This window comes from Dermacentor variabilis, chromosome 6 (genome assembly GCF_050947875.1).
Source record: "Dermacentor variabilis isolate Ectoservices chromosome 6, ASM5094787v1, whole genome shotgun sequence".
NCBI lineage: Eukaryota > Metazoa > Arthropoda > Arachnida > Ixodida > Ixodidae > Dermacentor > Dermacentor variabilis.
In genome coordinates this window covers 66,038,391-66,059,118 of record NC_134573.1, presented here as the reverse complement: position 1 = coordinate 66,059,118, position 20,728 = coordinate 66,038,391, and the positions used below count along the sequence as shown (strand labels likewise).

The 20,728-nt window shown below is 41.2% G+C and overlaps 1 long non-coding RNA gene across 1 annotated transcript; it reads right to left on the bottom strand.

The window, feature by feature from the left end:
- Positions 1-1,323: 1,323 nt before the first annotated feature.
- LOC142584194 (uncharacterized) lies at positions 1,324-20,124 on the bottom strand. The gene is made up of 3 exons (XR_012828723.1): positions 19,876-20,124; positions 16,518-16,709; positions 1,324-2,994 (listed from the first exon to the last, which is right to left on the bottom strand). It is a non-coding gene; the product is annotated as an uncharacterized LOC142584194 (long non-coding RNA).
- Between the last annotated feature and the right edge of the window lie 604 nt (positions 20,125-20,728).

Sequence of the window (20,728 nt, the reverse complement as noted above, 5' to 3'; positions counted from 1 at the left end):
AGCTGGCTCTATAGCACAGCTTAGCAAAGAAGATAGAAAAACAGTTGAAGCACAATTTTTTCCCACGAACACGAATAATGTTTCCGCGTATGGAAAATAAATTACACAAAACACTGATCTTCGAACCACTTCCCTGTTAGCGCTTTTGTAATTGCACTCTTACAACACTCGGTACTATTATATAATTTAGGCGCCAACACAAGGGGTCTCTTTCTGCTTGTACTTTTATTGTACGCTGTAGGCTCGTGAATTTACTTGTTTGTATATATATATATATATATATATATATATATATATATATATATATATATATATATATATATATTTGTACTAAATGATCTTCCAGGACCTAATCGTACGATCAAGGTGAATACATGCGCACGTACAAGCGGAAAAATAACAGCACAGGCAATGGACCACATCCCTGATGTTCCCACAGGAGAAACAAAGATTTCGGTCTTTCGTTGCTTATGCACTACAGCTGATTAGAAGCCGAGAAGGTGAGGCTGACACATACGGTGCAATCTGTAAGTCAAAAAAACATATTCTTTTTTTTTAAACTCATACACTGTAAACAGGTTTGACCCTTTTAGGGAGTTTTGGCCTCGTTGCATAACTCAAGCCCTTAAGGGAGGACAATATCCTCCATTCGAACGGAGTTTTTTTTCACACCCTTGTGTTTGGTGGTTTTATGGGGAATTATGGGAGTTTTTTAATTCTCCTTTGAACACCGACCCCTGAGCGGTTGCAGGAGTCTTTATAGGGAACGTTGGGAGTTTTTTATTCCTCTTTTGAACACCAGCACTATGGAAGTTTTTATGAGGAGCTTTGGGAGCTTTTACAAGTTGACATGGGTATTTTATTTTGCTGCTTATGGGAATTTATAGGAGAAGCGATGGGAGTCCTTACGTATATTTTCGGAAACGTTTGGCTTCTTAAGGGAGTGTTGAAGGAGACCTTTGGGAAATTATTTTGCCTCCTTGTAGGTGTGCTTAGGTGTAAACAAGGGAGCAACTGTTCCCATATTTTGGGAGCTTTGCTTAAGGGAGCAATTATGGTTAATTTTGAGAGTTTAATTTTTGCTTTTTATGGGAATATATAAGAGAATGTTTGGGAGTTAATTTTTACAGCTTTAGGGAGCTGTTTTAAGGGAGTTTTAAACAGATGTTTTGGGAGTGCATTTTAGCACTTTATTATAGCTTTTACAGGTAGGTCTGGGAGTTTATTATGCGCCTTTTGGTAGTTTTACGAGGTTGAAGGGAGTTTTTTTGTGTGTGTTTAGTAGATTGTGTCTAACGAGGTGCAGAAATTATGACAAAGCAATAAAATGTCTGGAAATTTATTACAGTTCTAGAATCAAATGTGCCAACATGATAGTACAATCAATGACTATTAGCATAATGAAAGTGAAATAATTCAATAAATTGGATACAAACAAGCAAACCAGTTTGACAGGAAACTCAAGCATATTGCAAGCTTCAGTACAGTTCAAAACCCACAAGTGAAGCCAAGACTGAAATTGAGTGGCTCAAAACATCATGAGCTATTGGGCAGTCCTTGCATGTATTAGAACAGGCCACATTTGTTTTTGCATGTAAACGAGCATGCTACAAAAAATGAAGCAAAGGAGGCCAGACAGCACCTATGACCTAGAACATAATGAAAGTACCTTTGAATACCTATGCTATTTCTAATAGACATCTACGTACAACTTATTCTCTCATGTAACATGCAGCTGTAAAGAAAAAGAAGCAGAGGTGGTACCACCCACTCTGAATTAATTTCCTAGCACTGTGCAGTACCTGAAATTCAAGCTTGCCAGCTAGAGAACATGACAAGTTCACAGCAAAATGGGCATAATGTGATAACAGTAGTCAAACAGGTGATATCTCAGGCTGAAGTAAATTCAACAAGGAGACTAGTCGTCGTCAGGGAAAGAAAATCCAAGCAGACAATTTCAGCTCACACTTACATGCATACACAGATGTCACTACGTAGGTTCTTGTTGTGATGCCCCATGACCTAAGTCAGCATCAAAGAGGTTCATTAAAGAGTGGCACATATGCAGTGGCACACACCCAGTGTACATACACAAGTTTGTTTCAAAAAACTTCATTAAGAGCTGCATCTACCCAGTGGCCTCAAGTGCTTATAACCAATGGCCACAGTGACACATACACATGGTAGCCCCAGGGGGCACATACTGAATTTCCACAACTATAAGGAGCTTTTTCAAAATTTCTTGCCTTAGAAGATGCCTCGCATTAAATAACCGACATTGACACAATCAACAAGATTACTCATAGAAATCGGTGTCAGCAACCTGCCAAACTCTCCTTCTACACACCTTGCTATCCCAACTAAATCCCCATGTTGAGCATTTAAACTTGCCTCACCCTCCCTATGCACTCAGTCATTTTACTGGATATCCATGAAGTGGAGAAAAGTGAACTATGTAAATACTGCCAAGGAAAACAGTTGTTACCCTAACGAAGAAGTCCGCTTCTCAAAAAAATTTCTCCACCTGATATAACACTTGTTCGATCTCTGCTGATCACCTTCAGCTGAATATTGCATATCACACAAAGCAGCAATTCAACTATAATATTTAGTTTTATAATGAAACAAAAATTTATAATACAGGAATCCTTAACAGGAACCTGTAAGTAATAACAATAATACAGGAACCCTTAACAGTATTCATAAGTGTGAAATTTTTACACAGGCAAAGAGGCCAACATTTAGCCACCAGGGCACACACAAGGCATCATTACAAACATTTTCTCTGCAAAAAGCCCTAACACCCCGACGGCAGGTGGTGTCTTGCGTGGAGCCATGCACGCATTTCAAAAAATAGGCATTTTGTATTTTCTTCCGCAAGATCAAGGCAGGCAGGCTGTGATGCTGTGCAAGCAGTGGTGGCCTTCAAAATGGAAGGAATCCACACAAAAAGCCATGGTACTGTTGAGATGGCAGTGCATGATAGGGAGCATCCTGAAAAACCAAACGTAAATAGATTATGTACTATTGTATTGCAAACTGACACCACATGAGTATCTAAACATAGCACTACGAATTATTCAACAGTGCTGTGCCAGTCAATGCTACCACGCCAAGTGTATCTTGGCCACCTCAGATTTTAGGAAAAATTACAGCCCATTGTACATTAGGACAGAAAGCCGAGCTAGTTGCTAAGGATTCATATGCAAAAAAGGTGAGTTGCGCAGACAGGCACAAGAGTAGAGAAGTGGACAACACGAACGCATTGTACAGTTGCAGACTGGATGAAGTCGAGAGTATGACAAAAGCCCGTCTGGTCGGGATTATGCATACTAAAAGGAAGAGGTCCAGACACCGATCAAAATGGCTTAAAATAGTTATTTACCTTTTGGCTCCCCCACGGGAGCCTTGTGAACAAGACCCCCAAGGGAAGCCAAAATGCAAATAATTATTTTAAACCATTTTGGCCAATGTTCGGACCTCTTCCTTTTAAGTTGCAGAACGCACACACAGAATACCTCGTGAAAATTTCACATCGTGTGAGCATCGTTATCTTGTAGACTAAGGCTGAAACATCACGGCACTGAGAAAGCTACAAACAAGTGTTTCTATGAATGACCACAAGGCTTTCCAGAATGTTTCATTAATTGCGATAGACCATTAATGTTTTGTATCTGCAAAGAGTATCTTCTTATGCCGACTTGATTATAGACCTTCGAGCAGTTTCTGAAAAGTATTTTCATCCAGCTAGAGTGGTTTATAGGTACGAATAACCAATTTAGGAACCTCTATTTTGTAATGAAGAAAGAGCGTATCATTAAAAAGAAACTATAGCTGCATGATTAAAAGTTTATGAAATTTTGAATCGACTCTATATCTGCAGAAGCTCTTTAATTAGGTATTAGGATGCCTAGCAGCACTGACAATGAAAGGAAATCATGACAACATATTAAAAAACTAATAAAATGAATGTGTTCTTGATAATATAATGCGTTGTTTTATTATACACAGATTATACAAAACACCAGCAGTAATGCGCATATCTTCAGAGTGCACACACAGTTCACCAATGTAATAATAAATACAGGTCAACATCATAAAGCAACACAGGTACTGGGGTTTTTCTTTCACAATGGCCTAAAAAACCAATCACATGAGCATTCAGCCATATTATAAACAGCACCTGCTTGCATGAATTCAAGGAACTTTCAGATGTGCAGAATTGTTTAGGAGCTTTTAAGCAATGGGCATGACACTACTATTATGGTTAATTTGTTGCCTGTAAAAGTGGTAAATCAAGTGAACTGCTAGTTGTCCTTCTGGTGAAGGATATTGCAGAAAATGTGAGGACAAAAACATTATAGGAGCAATTTGGAACCTATGAATGTTAATAAAGAAGACAATATGCAATGTTACCATGCTGACAGACAGTCAGATAAAAGATGATACAAAGTTAAATATGGATTACAGAGATGCAAGCATTCTGCTTCTTTATTGCTGCAAAACTCGGCAGTTACAGAAGTGCTTCATCCCCTAAAAATAGTTTTAGCAATACGTTCACTATGGAGTTCTATTGAGGATGCATCAGATTTGCATGCTTCAAGTGGTTTGGGCTGCTCAGAGACAGACATCTGGCTTGTAAACGCAAGAGCATGACGAAATACTGCAAGTGCTCCAGAAAAATGCTTACATGGTAAGGGAAATGACAAAAACAAGAACGTGGATGAAAAGACCAAACTGCCCCAAAGTCAAATTTTAGCAATGTAAGGTTTTATGAAACATAATTACGGTTCTAAGACAAAACAAAATACCAACATGATATGCAGAGAATGGGTGCTGGAAATGAAATGACCTCACTAAACAATGACTACATATATAAAACGACACATTCACAGGAAATTTCACAATACACGACATATAAACTATGTGATTCATGATGCACCCATGTCATACATCATATTGTTCAAGTAACCTACTTCTTTATTCAAGACCCCTGTAGAAGGTTTGTTAATGCAGTTATTGGTTTCTTGGATGGAAAAGGCCTAGTATGCAAATCTGCACTTCCCTGCCTTATATTTGCAAAGCGCATCTGTACAGTCAAATTTTGGCACAGTTTGGCATCTTTTGCAATGTTTTGCGAGATATCCACATGCTGTTACCACCTACATCTGTGCACAATGCTCCTGCAGCCTGCCATTACCACAAATCCTGGTCTATCCTACGTAACACTTGCTGCTGAAGGCATTAAAGGCACTCAAAGGTGCCCCAAAGACAGGCTGAGCATTCTGTGCAGGTTAGCAAGGTCTGAAAAACTTGCAGGGCATTGTAAAAGATGCCAATGCATGGCAAAATACAACAGCACAAAATACTCAGAATATGTAAGGCTAAAAGTGCACACTGATATATAAGGGCCTTCCCAGACAAACCGATAAATACAATAGCACACCTTCTATTGAAATCTCGAATAGAAAAATTGATTACTTGAAAAAGATGCATGGTACATGCAAAATAGAATGAGTGATGTATCTTATATGTTACGTATCGTCAAATTTTGCTGAAAATGTGAGCCTTTCATGCATGCATATAATTGCACTCATGTACTAAAACAAGTTCATGTACAGTGCTCATCCTGTGCATTTCATGTGCTTCATCTAATAGTATAGTAACTGTTTCCTAATGCCAATAACCGACTCTCTCAGCTTTCAGCATTAGTATGCAAGATTATTTATACTTAGAAGTATGATAGCATGAAAAAACAAGGAGAAAGACCTATCAACCGGACCAGCACCAACTACAAGCTGATAAGCCAACAAACACTGACACCAAGGACAACATAGGGGAAATTACTTGAGCTTAATAAATGAAATAACGAAGCGATAAATCAATCGAAATGAAAGTGGATGAAAAAACAACTTGCCGCAGGTGGGGAACGATCCCATAAGTTGCGGCAAGTTGTTTTTTGATCCACTTTCATTTCCATTAATTTATCCTTTCGTTGTTTCATTCATTAAGCTCAAGTAATTTCCCCTATGTTGTCCTTGGTGTCAGTGTTTGTTGGCTTCTTATGATATGACTAATAACAGCCCCACAGTTAACCCCCTTTCTCCTCATTTATTACGTAACGAGGGTCTCAAATCCGGCAACATTGATGCCATCAGGTAGCATGTGTGGGTTTTGACCGATTGCCTTCACCCAAAAAAGATCACGTTCTCGTAACACTTGCGGCAGAAAGGGTGTTTCACGTCCACCGCCAAGGTCTGAGTGGTGGCGCTGGATAACACTCCCAGGGTTCTACAAGGAAACATAAATACCCAAGGAAGTGGATGGGAAACGGTGCCACGGTAGCTCTATTGGTAGAGAATCGCACGCGAAATGCGAGGGTTGTGGGATCGTTCCCCACCTGCGGCAAGTTGCTCTTTTCATCCACTTTCATTTCTATTAATTTATTGTTTCGTTATTTCATTTAACCTGAAGTAAGTTCCCCTATGTTGTTCTTGGTGCAAGTGTTTGTTGGCTTCTTATATGTTATTGCAGGTGCGGCATGATAAGTAAACCGCAGAGTAGTAAGCAAAAAAGGCGTTTTTTTCTAAACAGGTCGCTAGGGGCCCACATATTCCTCCCTATCATTAGTATTAAGTTGAAGCTCCAAACATGAGTTGTTAGCTTTCCAGCTTCAATTCTTTACTTCAGATGAACAAATACATGACATATTTTGACATGATATAAATTCTTGCACTGGACAGGCAACCTTTGTCACTGCAGCCACCTAACTTTGCACGGTCATTTGTAAAACCCAGGGAAACCAACTTCTGCACAATTTCTGCTCTCTGCACCCTCAGATATCATTTTGCTCAGAAACTGACATCACTCACACCAAACTGATGAAAACATTGCCGCTTGTACATGGCAATGAGTAGGTAAAATGAAATCACTGGACCAGTCAGACTCATCACTATCCCAAAAAGAGTGAATGTGGTTATGATTGCACTCCCTCCAAGAATAAAATCGGGCGGTACTTGGTGCGAGCACTTTCGACGTGTTTCTTTGTGCCCATTTCTTCGTGCTATATGTCTACTAGTATGTCTGACTTAGTAGCTTAAGCAGAAGCTCTGCTATAATATATGTTGTCCACTGTAATTTTATTAACCTAAACTATGTTGGTAATACAATGTGAGCTACATAACAGGGACATAAAAGTTTGTTGTATCTTTTATATATTTTATCTTTGTCACATATAGCACACTTCTACTGGTTCAGGTGGGTTACTAGAAGCGAAGGAAATAGCTTAGCTGAAAAGATGCGTTCTTTGCTCCAAAACAGCAATACTATAACTGATGAATGCCCGTGTAACTTGGCTTTGACTGTTCTGAAGACCAAAGCAATGAATATTTCACAGTGCCAGCAGCAGCATTTACACCATGTCTTGATTTCCCTTCAAGTGCATCTCTTTCGATCCCCTGAGGGATGTTTTTAGCACACGAAGTGTATCCTTGTTGGCTCTTGACTTTTAGCAGTTAGCAGAATGCACATGGAGAACTGGCAAGTGACCAGCCATAACATACCCGCTGTGGGGGCATAGTGGCTATGGTGCGGCGCTACTAAGCCCAAGGGCTTGAATCCCAGCCACAGCGCCGCTACATTTTAATGGGGGTGAAATGCAAAAATACCTGTGTACCATGCATTGGGTACATGTTAAGGAACCCCAGATGGTCAAAAGCTTCTGCAAGATGATGACATCATTTTGAAAAGTTGGCTGCCAGTACAGAAACATACTGCCCTGTGGTATCATCTATCATGCATTAAAAAGAAGTGTGTAGTGGAGCCGAACCTATGGACGGCGAAGCAGAACTTTGTGGTTTTACTTCTGATGGACCCAGCGCAGCCTGGGTCCATCAGAAGCCTGGGTACCTCAGTTGTACAGGCACAAATTTCAATGACAAGCCTTGCTCATCCTCAGTAGGGAAATGGTTAAGTGCATTTCGGTTCCTAGTTTCAAGTTCTGCAACTAAAATATACAATTATGTTCACTTTCCTTTTTTGGGGCGGGGGCAAAAACTGAGCACAATTAACTAATCACTTATCTATCATGCAAGCGATGTTTGCCTTTCTCAGTAGTCTATCTAAAGACAGAAAACTAGGCTCAGGTGTTTTTATCTCTAAAAGAAAAGACAAGCTTTTATACGGCAACCTATCAGCTTGAAGCCCACAGTAGTAGTTCAGCTTCTATGCCATCTAGCTGTTGAGCACAAGTCAAATAAAAATTAATACAAAAGTATTAGTGTTCCATGCTTTTAATGCATGGTAAAGGGACACTAAAGGAAAATAATGAGTTAAGTTAGATTGAAGGTTGGCCTTTCTTAATAGCAAATTCATCATTTGTAGCAAGAACCAGAGCTTTTCTAAGCAAGAAAATTAGAGAACTGGAAAATCAAAGAGCACCAACTAATAAATTGAACCAAATTCTGTAGTTTTATGTGCCAAAACCACAATATGATTATGAGGCATGAAGTACGAGGGAATCTGGATTAATTTTGACTGCCTTAGTTACTCTACTGTGCATACAATGCACAGCACACATGCATTTAACACCTATCAAAATGCAACTGCCACACCTACAATTTGATCATCCACTCTCAGGCTTGGCAGCGCAACATCAAACAGCCCAACTCGGAGCCCATGCTTGTCAGCAACCTTCTGCAGTGAGTGCGTCGCTTGGTGCTCATGAGGCAGTACTTCCAGCTGCTTCAGCTGCTTCTAAGTGTGTGCACTGCTGGCTTTTGCTGTTTTGCAGCCCTTAAAGCCCAACTACAACAAAAGTTAAGGCTGCGTAAAAAAATGATTCAGCCAGTGTAAATACAAAACAGCCTTCTAGCATTCTTGATAGCGAGACTGAAATGAATGCTATAATTACCAGTAACTGGCAGTGAGGCATGACTCAGATTGCAGGGCTCCTTAGTGCGGCCTACGAGATAAGGGACCACCTGCAGCTGCCTGCAGTGTGATAAAAAACCTGGAGGTCATGTGGACTCTCGTCATAGCCACTAACCACCAGGTTCATGCGTCATCTGCTAATACACTATTAAAAGAATACAAAAAAAAAATTAGACAGTTACCAGCACCGCAGCTTTACCAAGATCACTACAGTAGTATTTACTACTCATTTATTACCAAGTTAGCCAAAGTGAAATTTCATTGCATTTGGAATTCAAGCTTCTGCTGTAGGGGTATTGAGATGTGATGATCACAATGCTCCTGTGCTTTGTGACATTACATCACTACATATTTGACAAGGCCATGGTTCTAAGTGTTTTTGATACATCAATATCTTAATTCTTTTACAACCTAACTCTAATGTGACACATGAGAATACAGCAGATTACATTTGAAATCTTTTTAACGGGCATGGAAAAGGACTAACCTTTACACCTGAGACACGCATGGCGAAAGCATTGTTAGCAAGGCTCCCACGTGTTTTTAAATAATTTTTCACCTTGGTCAGTGTCAGTTCTGTTTTTTCCCTTAACTCTTCCTAACCGGACAAGACTTCGTCAGACTCAACTTCATTAACCCATTGACAATGCGCTGCATATCTTAGGTAAACATTTGATGGTCCCCCTAAAGCATGTTTCCCAAAGTTACCAACAAAGAGCAAAGAATGGTTAGCTACTGCATGAACCAACCTACACCCATGTTAAACCCACTATTGCCCCAATGGGCCTTGAATAGGCTCTAAAAATGTGTATTCACACAATGCGCAATAGCTTTTGTGCTCAGGTTGGCAGGTTCATAGCAGCTGGCCCCCCTCACTCTCATCATCGGAATCTCAGAATCCCTACTGCGAAAACTTCAGGAGTTGAAAGCAGCAAAAGACAAAAGCGCGCAGTTTGAAGCAGCCAGAGGCACTGCCTCATGAGCACAGCAGTTGCACTGACTGAAGAAGTTTGATGACAAATGTGGGGCCCATTTGTGCCGCTGGTTCCGAAGAAGCCATCTAAGCTTTATTCCCATGCTTGAGTGTAAAAATACAGCTGCTTTTAACAAAAGGCATGCAACACCGTTCATGAATTGTGCCACTTGAATGGTTTAACAAATAACCTCTTATTTCTGGTAAGCTCTACACAAGCCTAATTGGACGCTGCACTGATGAAAGGGCAAGAGAATATTTGCAGAATATAAAAACAAAGGAAGACCAATGTAGGTGAGCATTGTAACACATGCACTTGTCATCCTTAACGTAAAATATATTCTTGGGAGGAGTAGAAACACGAATGCACAACTGATATCATAAGTTCTTCTAATATCATAGAGTGGGAGTGACTGTGTAATTATTCATTTTCTTATTTTTTTCTATTTCTCACAAGTATGTGTATGAATGTTTTTTGCTTTTGGTTTACACAGATTGCTACACCTCAATTTGTTTGACCCTGCTCCCTTCTTTGCAAGCTTTCCTCCCTCCCCCTCTTTTATGAACTTCCAGAGAGATTATATGAATAGTTCCTGCTTTCTTAGAAAACATGGCACACATGCGATGGATGTGGAACATCCTTTCTGCTGCAGGCGTCACAAGTACGTGATCTTTTTTGGTGAAGGCAACTGGTCAGTAAAGCCCCACATGCCAACTGAAGGTATCAATGTTGCCGGATTCGAGACCCTTGTTATGTAATGAACGAGAAGAAAGCAGGTTAACCGAGGGGCCCGATTTTTATTAATCATATCATAAGACGCCAACAAACAAAGATACCAAGGACAACACAGGGGAAATTGTACTTACTAATTCAAATAAAGAAATTATAAATTAATGGAATTGAAAGTGGATGAAGAAACAACTTCCTGCAATTCGGGAACGATTCCACATCTTGATATTACGCGTGTGATGCTCTACCGATTGAGCTACCATGGCACCATCTTCCCATCCATTTTCTGGGGTGTTTATGTTACTACTAGAACTAAGCCTGGGATTGTTAGCCAGTGCCACCACTCACAAACCTTGGCGGGGGATGTAGAGCATTCTTTCTGCCGCAGGCATCAAGAGTATGTGATCTTTTTGGGTGAAGGCAACTGGTCAATAAACCCACACATGCTACCTGAAGGCACCAATGTTGCCAGATTCGAGACCCTCATTATGTAATGAACAAGGGGGTTAACGAAGGGGCCTGATTTTTTTTACTGCTGGTGTAGTACACACTCTCCTGCGTTTAGGGTGATGCCAGCTTCTTGCAGGTGCTGAAGTACTTTGTGCAGTCATGCATCATGTTCTGCCTTCATGCGGCCAAACACTATTATGTAGTCTTGCAGACATGCTTGGCCATCCAGGCCTTCTAGCGGTCTTAGCATTTCCCTGTAGAAATATTCAGTTGCTGTGGAAATTCCGAAGGGCAATCGGAGGAACTTAAATGGCCAATTGGCATCAGGAAAGTGTACCTCTAGGACAGAGGTAACCAGTAACCAATAACCGGCCCTTGGATCAAGTTTGCTAAACCAGGCAGCTCTGGTGGGCACTAAGACTCATTCACACAGAATGTTCTATTTCAACCTTCCAAAGTCACTGCAGATTTGCAGCTCGCCTCCTTTATTTTTCGCAACTACCATAGGTGCACGCCACTCTGTGGTCTCTTCGACCTTTATGATGACACCCAGGCTCTCCATTCTCTCCAACTCACATTGGACACTCGGCAACACGGGCAGAGGTACTCGCCTCGAGTACATAATAGCACACTGCTTGGCATCAAGGAGTAGCGATATTTTGTAAGCGGTCTTGAGAAGGCCCAGGTCTGTAGCCAGGTAGAGGTAGCGGCATAAAATGTTGGCTGAGTCACTGACCTTGCCTGCTGACTCTGCTACTTCTAGGAGACTTGGAGGACATTGAAGGACTTGATTGTGGGAGGTCAAAAAGTGCGTCATGCAGCTAGTCTATTACATAAAGTTCTTCTTGACACAACCAGCCATTTCAGCACAGGGTCACAGTGAAGAGTCTAACCGTTGCTATTTTGGTCCTGCCGGGTGCGAGCAGCTGTTCATTTGCTTGCTTCAGGTTGCCCATGACTTGTTCGTCGCAGAGACTTGTTGGCATGGCAGTTACATTTGCACCAGTGTCTACCTTGAACTGCATTGGCAAGTCATTGACCATCACATTGATTTTCCATGGCCCAGGATCCTGTTGGTCAGTTGGATCCTGTTGGTCCAAGTAAACCTCTTCCAAAACAGCTTGGTATGTGCTTTTTGTTCTGCTTTTTGCAAGCAGAAAAGCATACGGCAGCAGTGTTCCTTTTTACTGCAGGCACTGCATGTTTTGCCGTTCACTGGGCACATAGTGTGTGATGGTTAACCATAGGTGTTCTGTTGAACCATACCACTTGCATGTCTGTGCAGTGTGGTCACGCTGTTTTTTTTTGATAATTATTTGACTTTCCTTTGCTCTTTGAGAAGCTGCACATGGTGTTGACAGCTTCAAGTTACTGTAGCTGTGGCCGTAGGTCCTTTTGCTGCTGTTTGTCACCATGTTGTGATCAGCATTGACAGCGGCTTCCAGAGTAAGCTCGGCGTTAAGTTGCAGCTACTCACTTACCTGCGTGTCTGTGGGACCGACCACGAGTCTATCACAGATCAGTTCCTCTTTCAGGGCACTGTACTCAGAGGCTTCAGCTAGTCTGAAGACTTCAGTGATGAACATATCGGCTGTTTCGTGCGCGTCTTGCTTCCGGCTGTTGAACTTTGCACACTCGTATAACACGTTCATCCGTGGCAGGAAATTTTTTATGAACACTTGCATTACTGTGTTGTAGTCGAGTTTCTCAGCATAACAGAGCCTGAACAAGGCTAGGACGTCTTCGGCTTCACGACCCATGGCATAAATGAGCGTGTTCACCTGCGTCTCGTTGTATTGCTTCTTTAGTCTGGTGATGGCTCTATAGCACTCCCATCTCGTGAACCACTGTTTCCACTCCTCGGGTCGCCAAAAATCAAGTTTTTCCGGCAGTTTGACGACAAACGAGTTGAGCGGAGCTGCGTGCTGGGCTGGTGGAAACTGTAGGCGAAGCCATGGGTAGCAAAGTTTCGTATTCACCGCACTGCGTTACTTGCGTGGTGCATTTCTCACAGCGTTGTCGAGTATCCCACCGCTGCCTCCATGTCGTGGCCGGATGACGAGCATACATGATTAACAAAACATAGGTGTTAACTGGGGACTGTTTACTAGGTTGCATATGCAAAACACGTACGGCTACATGCCGGCTCGGCTTACACGGTCTGGTCCACTCTCCCCGAGGAATTGTTCTGCATCTTACATGACCGCGTACGAAGCGCCATCTCGTTGCAGTAGCTCAAACGACACAGTGTACCAGTGTAACTCAATGAGCAGCAACTTCAAAAGAAGTATACTTCGGAAGGCTGCTCAAGTTTAAACAACTCTCAGTTAACAATGTCAAGACAATTTGCCCTCTCATTAACATGCACATTTATGCCACTAGACCGTAACCTCTTTGCTACATTATAGCACAGTTTCGGTCCGAATTAAAACACTGATATAACACAGCAGAAAAGTTATGAATAAGAGCCATAAATACGCAGAATATTAGAAAGGCGTGCACTCTCATTCTTGCTAACTGATCATTTGTTGAAATTCCGGCAGTCTTTTGAATTATAATTTTTAAACGTGCTGCCCATTGAGTTACGATAATGCATTGCGGTGAAATTTGATAGATGGCTGCAGAGCCAATTCAACATTTCAGTTTCAACCACAGCTAGTTACCCCTATGCTTTTCTTGGCTTCAGTGCCTTTATTCTTTATTCAGAGATACCCCACATTGCCCGGGGGCGTGCAAGCAGGGTGGTTACAACTTCGAAAAAAACATCTTCATTCGCACAGCACACCTGGTCACAAGATAATCGATTCCACTCTGTTGCAGTTTGGGCAAAAAATGATAGCATAAAGGTTCGTTCTAGTTCGGTACTCTCGAATTTTAAAGTCATGATCTGTTCTTTAGATACATGGTGCAGTGGTTTAAAATAAGTGTCTATTAATTCAGGTTTTGTTATTATATATGCTAAATAGCAATTTTAGTCACAGTTTTCATCGGCAAGACGAGAGCGCTTCCCATCCGAGCTCACTTTTCATTGCAGTGCAGCTCTCCTCTCGCTTGTATCGCCCATAAACGAACTTTCCCGCTCTTTTTTGTATTCTCTTGATTTGGTCGATCAAGGTTTTCTGACGAGGGTCCCAAACACCACACGCATACTCCAAGATCGGACAAATGAAATATAAGCAGTATTCTTTAGGGCAAAAAATAAAGATTTCAAATTTCGCTGAATAAAATTTAGCGCTCTAGCAGCATTTGCAACTACATTACTCACATGTGCATTCCAAGAACAATCACTTGAAAAGATCACACCCAAATATTTATACATATATTGCTGGTCAATAATATCAGTGTTCAAAAACTAACGCGTTTATATAATTTTCTTTTTTTTCGTGAAAAACAGATGCACTCATTTTTTTTGTATTTAGTTGGATTTTCCACTTCTCAGACACCACGAGACAATGCTAGTAAGATCAACCTGCATATCAATGGAGTCCTGTTCATTTTTCTATTTTCCTATACACTACGCAGTCATCGGCAAACAAGCGTAAACGCGAAGATATCCTGGCAGGAATATCGTTAATATAAACCAAGAACAATAGCGGCCCTAAAAAAGACCCTTGAGGAACTCCTGATGTGACCTCGACCCAAGGAGAAGTAGCACCGTTTAGTATTACGCATTGCCGATGCTGCGACAAGTAATTGGCAATCCAGCTACACACTTCTTAACATTTGCCTCATTAAGTTTTTGAAGGAGCAATGAGTGACAAACCATGTCAATCGCCTTTCGAAAATCTAAGACGACACAATCTGTTTGCCCGTTCTCATCCACCTGAGCCACTGAGTCATGATAGAATTCAATTAGCTGTATTGTACAGGACAGTCCCTTGCGAAAACCATGTTGATTATCAATTAATAATCTATGTTGTAATAAATGTTTCATTATTTCTTTGTATAAAATATGCTCTAATATTTTACAGGAAATGGATGTTAAAGAGATAGGCCTATAATTGTTTACATATTTTTTGGACCACCCTTATGAACCGTAACTACATGTGCCATTTTCCAATCATCCGGCAGCACTCCAGTAGAAAGAGATTTAGTGTAGATTAGGTAGAGGTAGGATGCGATTGGCCAGGCACAGCACTTCAATATGCGGGGAGAAATACCGTCTGGGCCAGGGGAATTAGTTTCATCTATACTTTGTAACAATGATTCGATACCACCAACACTGAATTCGACAGGTTTCATTAATGGCTCAGCTCTCACATGAAATTTTCCAAAGGTTCTTTTGGGCAAGCAATGCAGAATGAAAAAATCATTATAGCAAGCTGCCTTAGCTGTATCATCGGATAGGACCTTATTATGGTGAACAAGTTCATTTACTCCCGTTGAGTCAGATCCGCATTCTTTTACGTATTTCCAAAAAAGCTTTGGATTTGTTTTCATATTATCATTAAGTCGATTGAATACTGACCCTTTCCAATGTGAACTTTAGTTTTATATTCATGAATTACTTCGACCTGCTTCTTAAACTGATAACTGCTTTGGGTTCTTTTGAATGCGTTATATACTCTTCTTTTCCTTATTAACCTCAGAATACTAGGCTTCACCCATGGTTTCTTAGTTTTTCAGCCCAACTGAATGGACACTCGTTATATACTTTTCCGTCAGTTCTGTAAATTTTGTTTTAAAAAGAGACTACATTTGTACAACATCAGAATTCTCACAAAGATAATCAAAAACAGACAAATGAGCAAATAATTCCTGTGAAATGGCAGAATAATCACCTTTATCAAAGAAAAGCCTGCTGGCTTTATATGGTCATGATTAAAAAAATGAAACCCGTTTTCCTTCTCATTCATTCTTGCGAGGGTCTGAAACCTCATAGCCTTGATGCCTTAAGGTAGCATGCATGGGTTTATTAGCCACATGCCTGCTCGCTTCAGTTCAGGTGTTACACGACACTATCATGCAAAAAAGGATGTTCCACATCTGCCCACCACGGCTCTAAATGGCGCTGGCTAACACTCCCAGGGCCACGTATACCACACATAAATACCCAAGTTAGCACAATTGGCAGCACATCGCGTGTGTACTGCAAAGGTTCTGGGTTCAGTCACCACCAGAGACAAGGTCTTTCCGTCTGCTTTCATTACTTTTTTTCAATATATTCTACATTTCAATTTAAACCACAGCTAATTACACCAATGCTTTTCTTGGTTTAATTGCCTGCGACCTTTATATCACCAGCAAAAATAAGGTAACAAGAAAATGAAAAGAAATAAGTGGAGGACAGGGTCATCAGTGTTCAAAGAACCAACTTCCTTTTTGTATCTTTAACCAACACGTGCGCCCAATAGGCAATTCCTCTGCCTGCACATCAAATGACAGTGCAAGAGATGCAGCTGGAACACACAGTCAAATATATGTACAGCATACCAATGCATCTCCTGCGAAGGTAGTGAAGAGCACAGGTGCCTTAGAGCTGCGTGCCACGGTTCCTCTTGCCAACCCATGGAAAGGAGCATAAGTGATGCTGTAGAGCTTGCCGCTTCAAGCAGCGTTCAGGTAGCCATTCATTATTCTGCACGTAGTATCCAATGTATTGTAGATATCAAGGCAGCTTCAGTCCTGCAGCAAATAAAGTGATCAGTTCTAACCAAAATGTTGAGATGCAGGCACTTTGGCAGACGGATGCTAACATGTTGAAGTTTCTGGGATGCCAGTCATAATTTCGTTAAACATTATATGGGCCACTCATACAGGGATGGAAGCAGTCAAAGAAGTTTTGGAGCAGCTCTGAGAGCAGCAAATTTGACACACTGGAGCATGAATAGCCCGTTTTGGAGCAGTAAATACATGTTTACATGAGTAGCTTGGTAAAGGTCAGTGAGTGAAATACAGGCATATGAAGAAAAGGTGCCCCTTAGTTTACTTTACAGAGCACTATTTGGTTATGGCAGATCAGTTCTGCGGAAGCCTGCAAGGCAAGTAAAATTCATGACAGGAAAAATTTTCACGCACCCTACTTTAGCATGAAGCTACGAAGGAAACCTGTACAGGTTTCTCGGAATCCACCATTAAATTACATACTGGATGTGACAACTAACTGTGGCCAAGAAAAAAATAAATGAGTGCTTTCCGTGAACATCGCCCACTCTATTTTGATAGGCTTACGTTAGTGCTACTGAAGCTTTTTTTTTTTTCATTGTAAACAAGCAGTTAATATGTAATTGTAATGAATGTTTATTTCCTTACTTATCCAACACAGTGTCAATGCAAAGGTTGTGGAATACCCCGAGAAATGACCGATAACAGTGTTACAATGACCTAGGTCATGTGTGGTCTTTTTTTTTTCCGACAAAAAAAATACAAAACATGCAAATTTTTCTTTAAAAATTCACGTGACAATGCGCCCCGCATCAGTAATATAAGCGGTCTCAGATGGAAACATTGTCATCAGCGTACTGCATATATTACGAATGTGCAAACCTGGGGCACAGTCTTGTAAAGGTTCGCAAAGTGAACGGTTACCAAGATCGCGCTACTTCGCGTTGGGTAGGGACTGTACTTGCACGCCAAAAACTGCTGACATGTCGAGAAAAAACTGCAGCTGCTCATTCCCAGTGCCCCTATTTGGCAAAGTTTGTGTAAAGATTGATGCAATATTTGGTGCGCTGAAGCGCTGGCATGGTCAGGACGGTTTATTTTCACCTTTTAGTCATTTCACGGGCTTTTTCTCATTAAAGAAAGTTTTCACAAATCCTAGGCTGTTTTAAATGCTGTTACGGGGCATTTATAACCATCATACAAAACTTTTTCGCTTCTCATCGATTAGGTAAATTTAAAAATTCAGCTAATGTAACATGTTCGTGCACAATGAATGAGAAATATTTGCAGTGGCTGCCATGAACAACACTCATCAAGGTACAGTGAACACCATTCGAGTAGAGCCCTCTGGTAATTTTTAATTCTTGGCAACCTGCAGTTGAGATAGCAGAGTATCGCAGAATAAATGTGAAGTGACGTACTGGTCATTAAATGTTTGCCAGTATTTTACACAAGTTTTGACACGCTGGTTGAAAAAAAGACATGGACGGGCATGTTGATTGCACTTGAGTTGTGGTACACAAGTTTCCCGTGTCGTGCAAGGCATCTACATTAGACAGACGGGATGGGGTAGCAATGATTGCTTGGGCAAGCATAGTTACAACCTTCGTAAAAGTTAACGAAGTAGGTCCCTTGCCATGCATTGCAAGACTTGTGGATGCAAACTAGTTTTTCTAAAGAATGTGTCATCATAGGATGCAGCCGCACTCAACTGATGCGCGAGATTATTGAGGCTAATGCCATTGCCAAATACGTTAGGATGTGCGTGAGTACACCCTCCTATCTTTATCCGACAAGGAACTTTACTTTCTAAGTTGGTTGGCACATTTTCAGTGAACTGCAGCCGTATGCTTCTTGTAAGGTTGTTGTTTCAATTGTTTTTCTCATGTGTGCTATGAGTGGCGCATATAATGTGCAGTAGGGTCATGGAATAAAACCAGTTGGAAGTTAGCGCTCATCCTCCTGTCACCTGTACATTTTCTTTCATGCTCAAACTGAGTTATGCTAAAGCAAGACAAGAATCCGTTCAGTCAGTTTGTGCCTTCGAACCGGTTCAGTGTCCACAGTGCACGATGATGCTATTATAAAGGGACATTGAAAATATAGTTTATTTTCTTTGAATGAATAAAGTTTAGTATTAACTTTCACACTGCATTTTGCAAGTTTTAATTACCCTAGTATAAATTTGTATTCTAGAATGTGAAGGATGAAAACAAGCATTCCCAAACTTAGACATTTCCAATGACATCTAATCACTACAACTTAGAGGAAAGGCGCTACGATCTCAAACAGTCGCAGCTTCTATCCGCGGTTGTTGTATATAAATGCATTACGCACCGAGAGAATATGATCAAATCTTAAAGCTAAAACTACGGTAAAGGCTTGTACCAACACGCTTAAACAAAGGAGAACATTTCAAAACACATAGTGCAGAGGTAAAAAAAAATAGATCATGAAGTTCTGCTTGCCAAAACTAGAATCTGATTATGAGGCGCGCCATAGTGGGGGGACTCCGAAATAATTTGGCTACCTCGGGTTCTTTAACGTGCACCTAAATCAAAGTGCACGGGTGTTTCCGCATTCCGCCCCCCTCAAAATGCGGCCGCCGTGGCCGGGATTCGATCTTACGACCTCGCGCTTAGCAGCCCAGCACCACAGCCACTAAAGCAACCACGGTGGGTATAGTAAAGAGCTGTGAAAATTTTTCCTACACCAGAAATAAGTTTTTGGCCAGGGGCTCAATAACCGGGGGAATCGCGCCCTGCCTGGCGCTGCTCACAGTGCCCCCTCAGCAAACCGGGACATTTGCACGCGAGAACGAGAGCACCAAGTCCGGCCATGGCTGGTAAACCATATGACGATACATTAACAAAATATACAGTAACTAAAACAAAAGGACGAGTAAAAACGAGACGTGTCGTTTTTATTTAACTGACATATTATCTTCGCGTCTTTCCCCCCCTGTACGATATAGAGGTTACACATTTCTGCTTATTCCATATCAGTAGTATCGTCTTACATCATGCATGCGCACTGAGCACATCAATACGTTCTGGATATCGCAGAAGCCGTTGTTCACGACGTGAGACTCACGATAGCGAAGTCAAATGCCATCCTTTTAGAAATAAAGAAAAAAATTGTTTGCCTACGACAAACTTTGCAAACAAGAAATAAAATATAAGCTTACCAAAATGCTTCGTCCCAGGTTGGTGGTGGAGTTCGTTGACGTTCACCATTGCGCATTACGCTGTGTTGTTAATCACGCCGCCCTCGCTTGCAGGCGTGAGAAGAGCATCAAAGTATTATTATTTTCTGTCAAATACTGCTGCCTCGTAAGTACAAACAGAAAATTTTGAGCTGTCTAGCTTACCCCGGCATAACGGCACACAGCAGCTTCCCGCGCTCAAATCTCGCTGTGGATTCGAATTCGCGCCGCGTGCATTTCGATGAGTTGTTGTGGCGCCACCTAGAAGAGTTTAAATGTGGACGGAACGAAACAAAGTTCTAACATATGTCCGTCTAGATTTCTTTATATTTATTTATTTCCGTCTAGATTTCTTTATATTTATTTATTTAAGATAAAAGGCACATGCTGTTTAGAAAATACTCACGGCAAACAATGGTTTAGTCTAGTTTCTTTGGCCCCTCCGATTTATGTCCATTGTCAGCCGGCCTGCGGCCTTTAAACGATATTCCTTACATGTTGTGGCTCAATATTGCAAGCACTGAACCTGGTTGAATGGGGTTTAAATAGAGGGACAATATTTCGTTCTGTAGAGTATTGCTGTTGGGGATGGAGCGAGTATTAGGCTGCTTCTCGTCGGCAAAAGGAGCCGGACGAGCAAGTCACGAAATGCAAGAAAGCGAACGGCTTGCATGATTACTAGTACAGTCTCGCTTGGGTGACCAGTGAGAAACAGCATAATTAACAACCTAACAAATACAATGGACAGCCACCAAATCGTTGGTCAATTAGACATGTTAATGATGACTCAGATTGGACGTGATTCTTTCGTGTTTGTCCGTTTGTGAACGTGTTG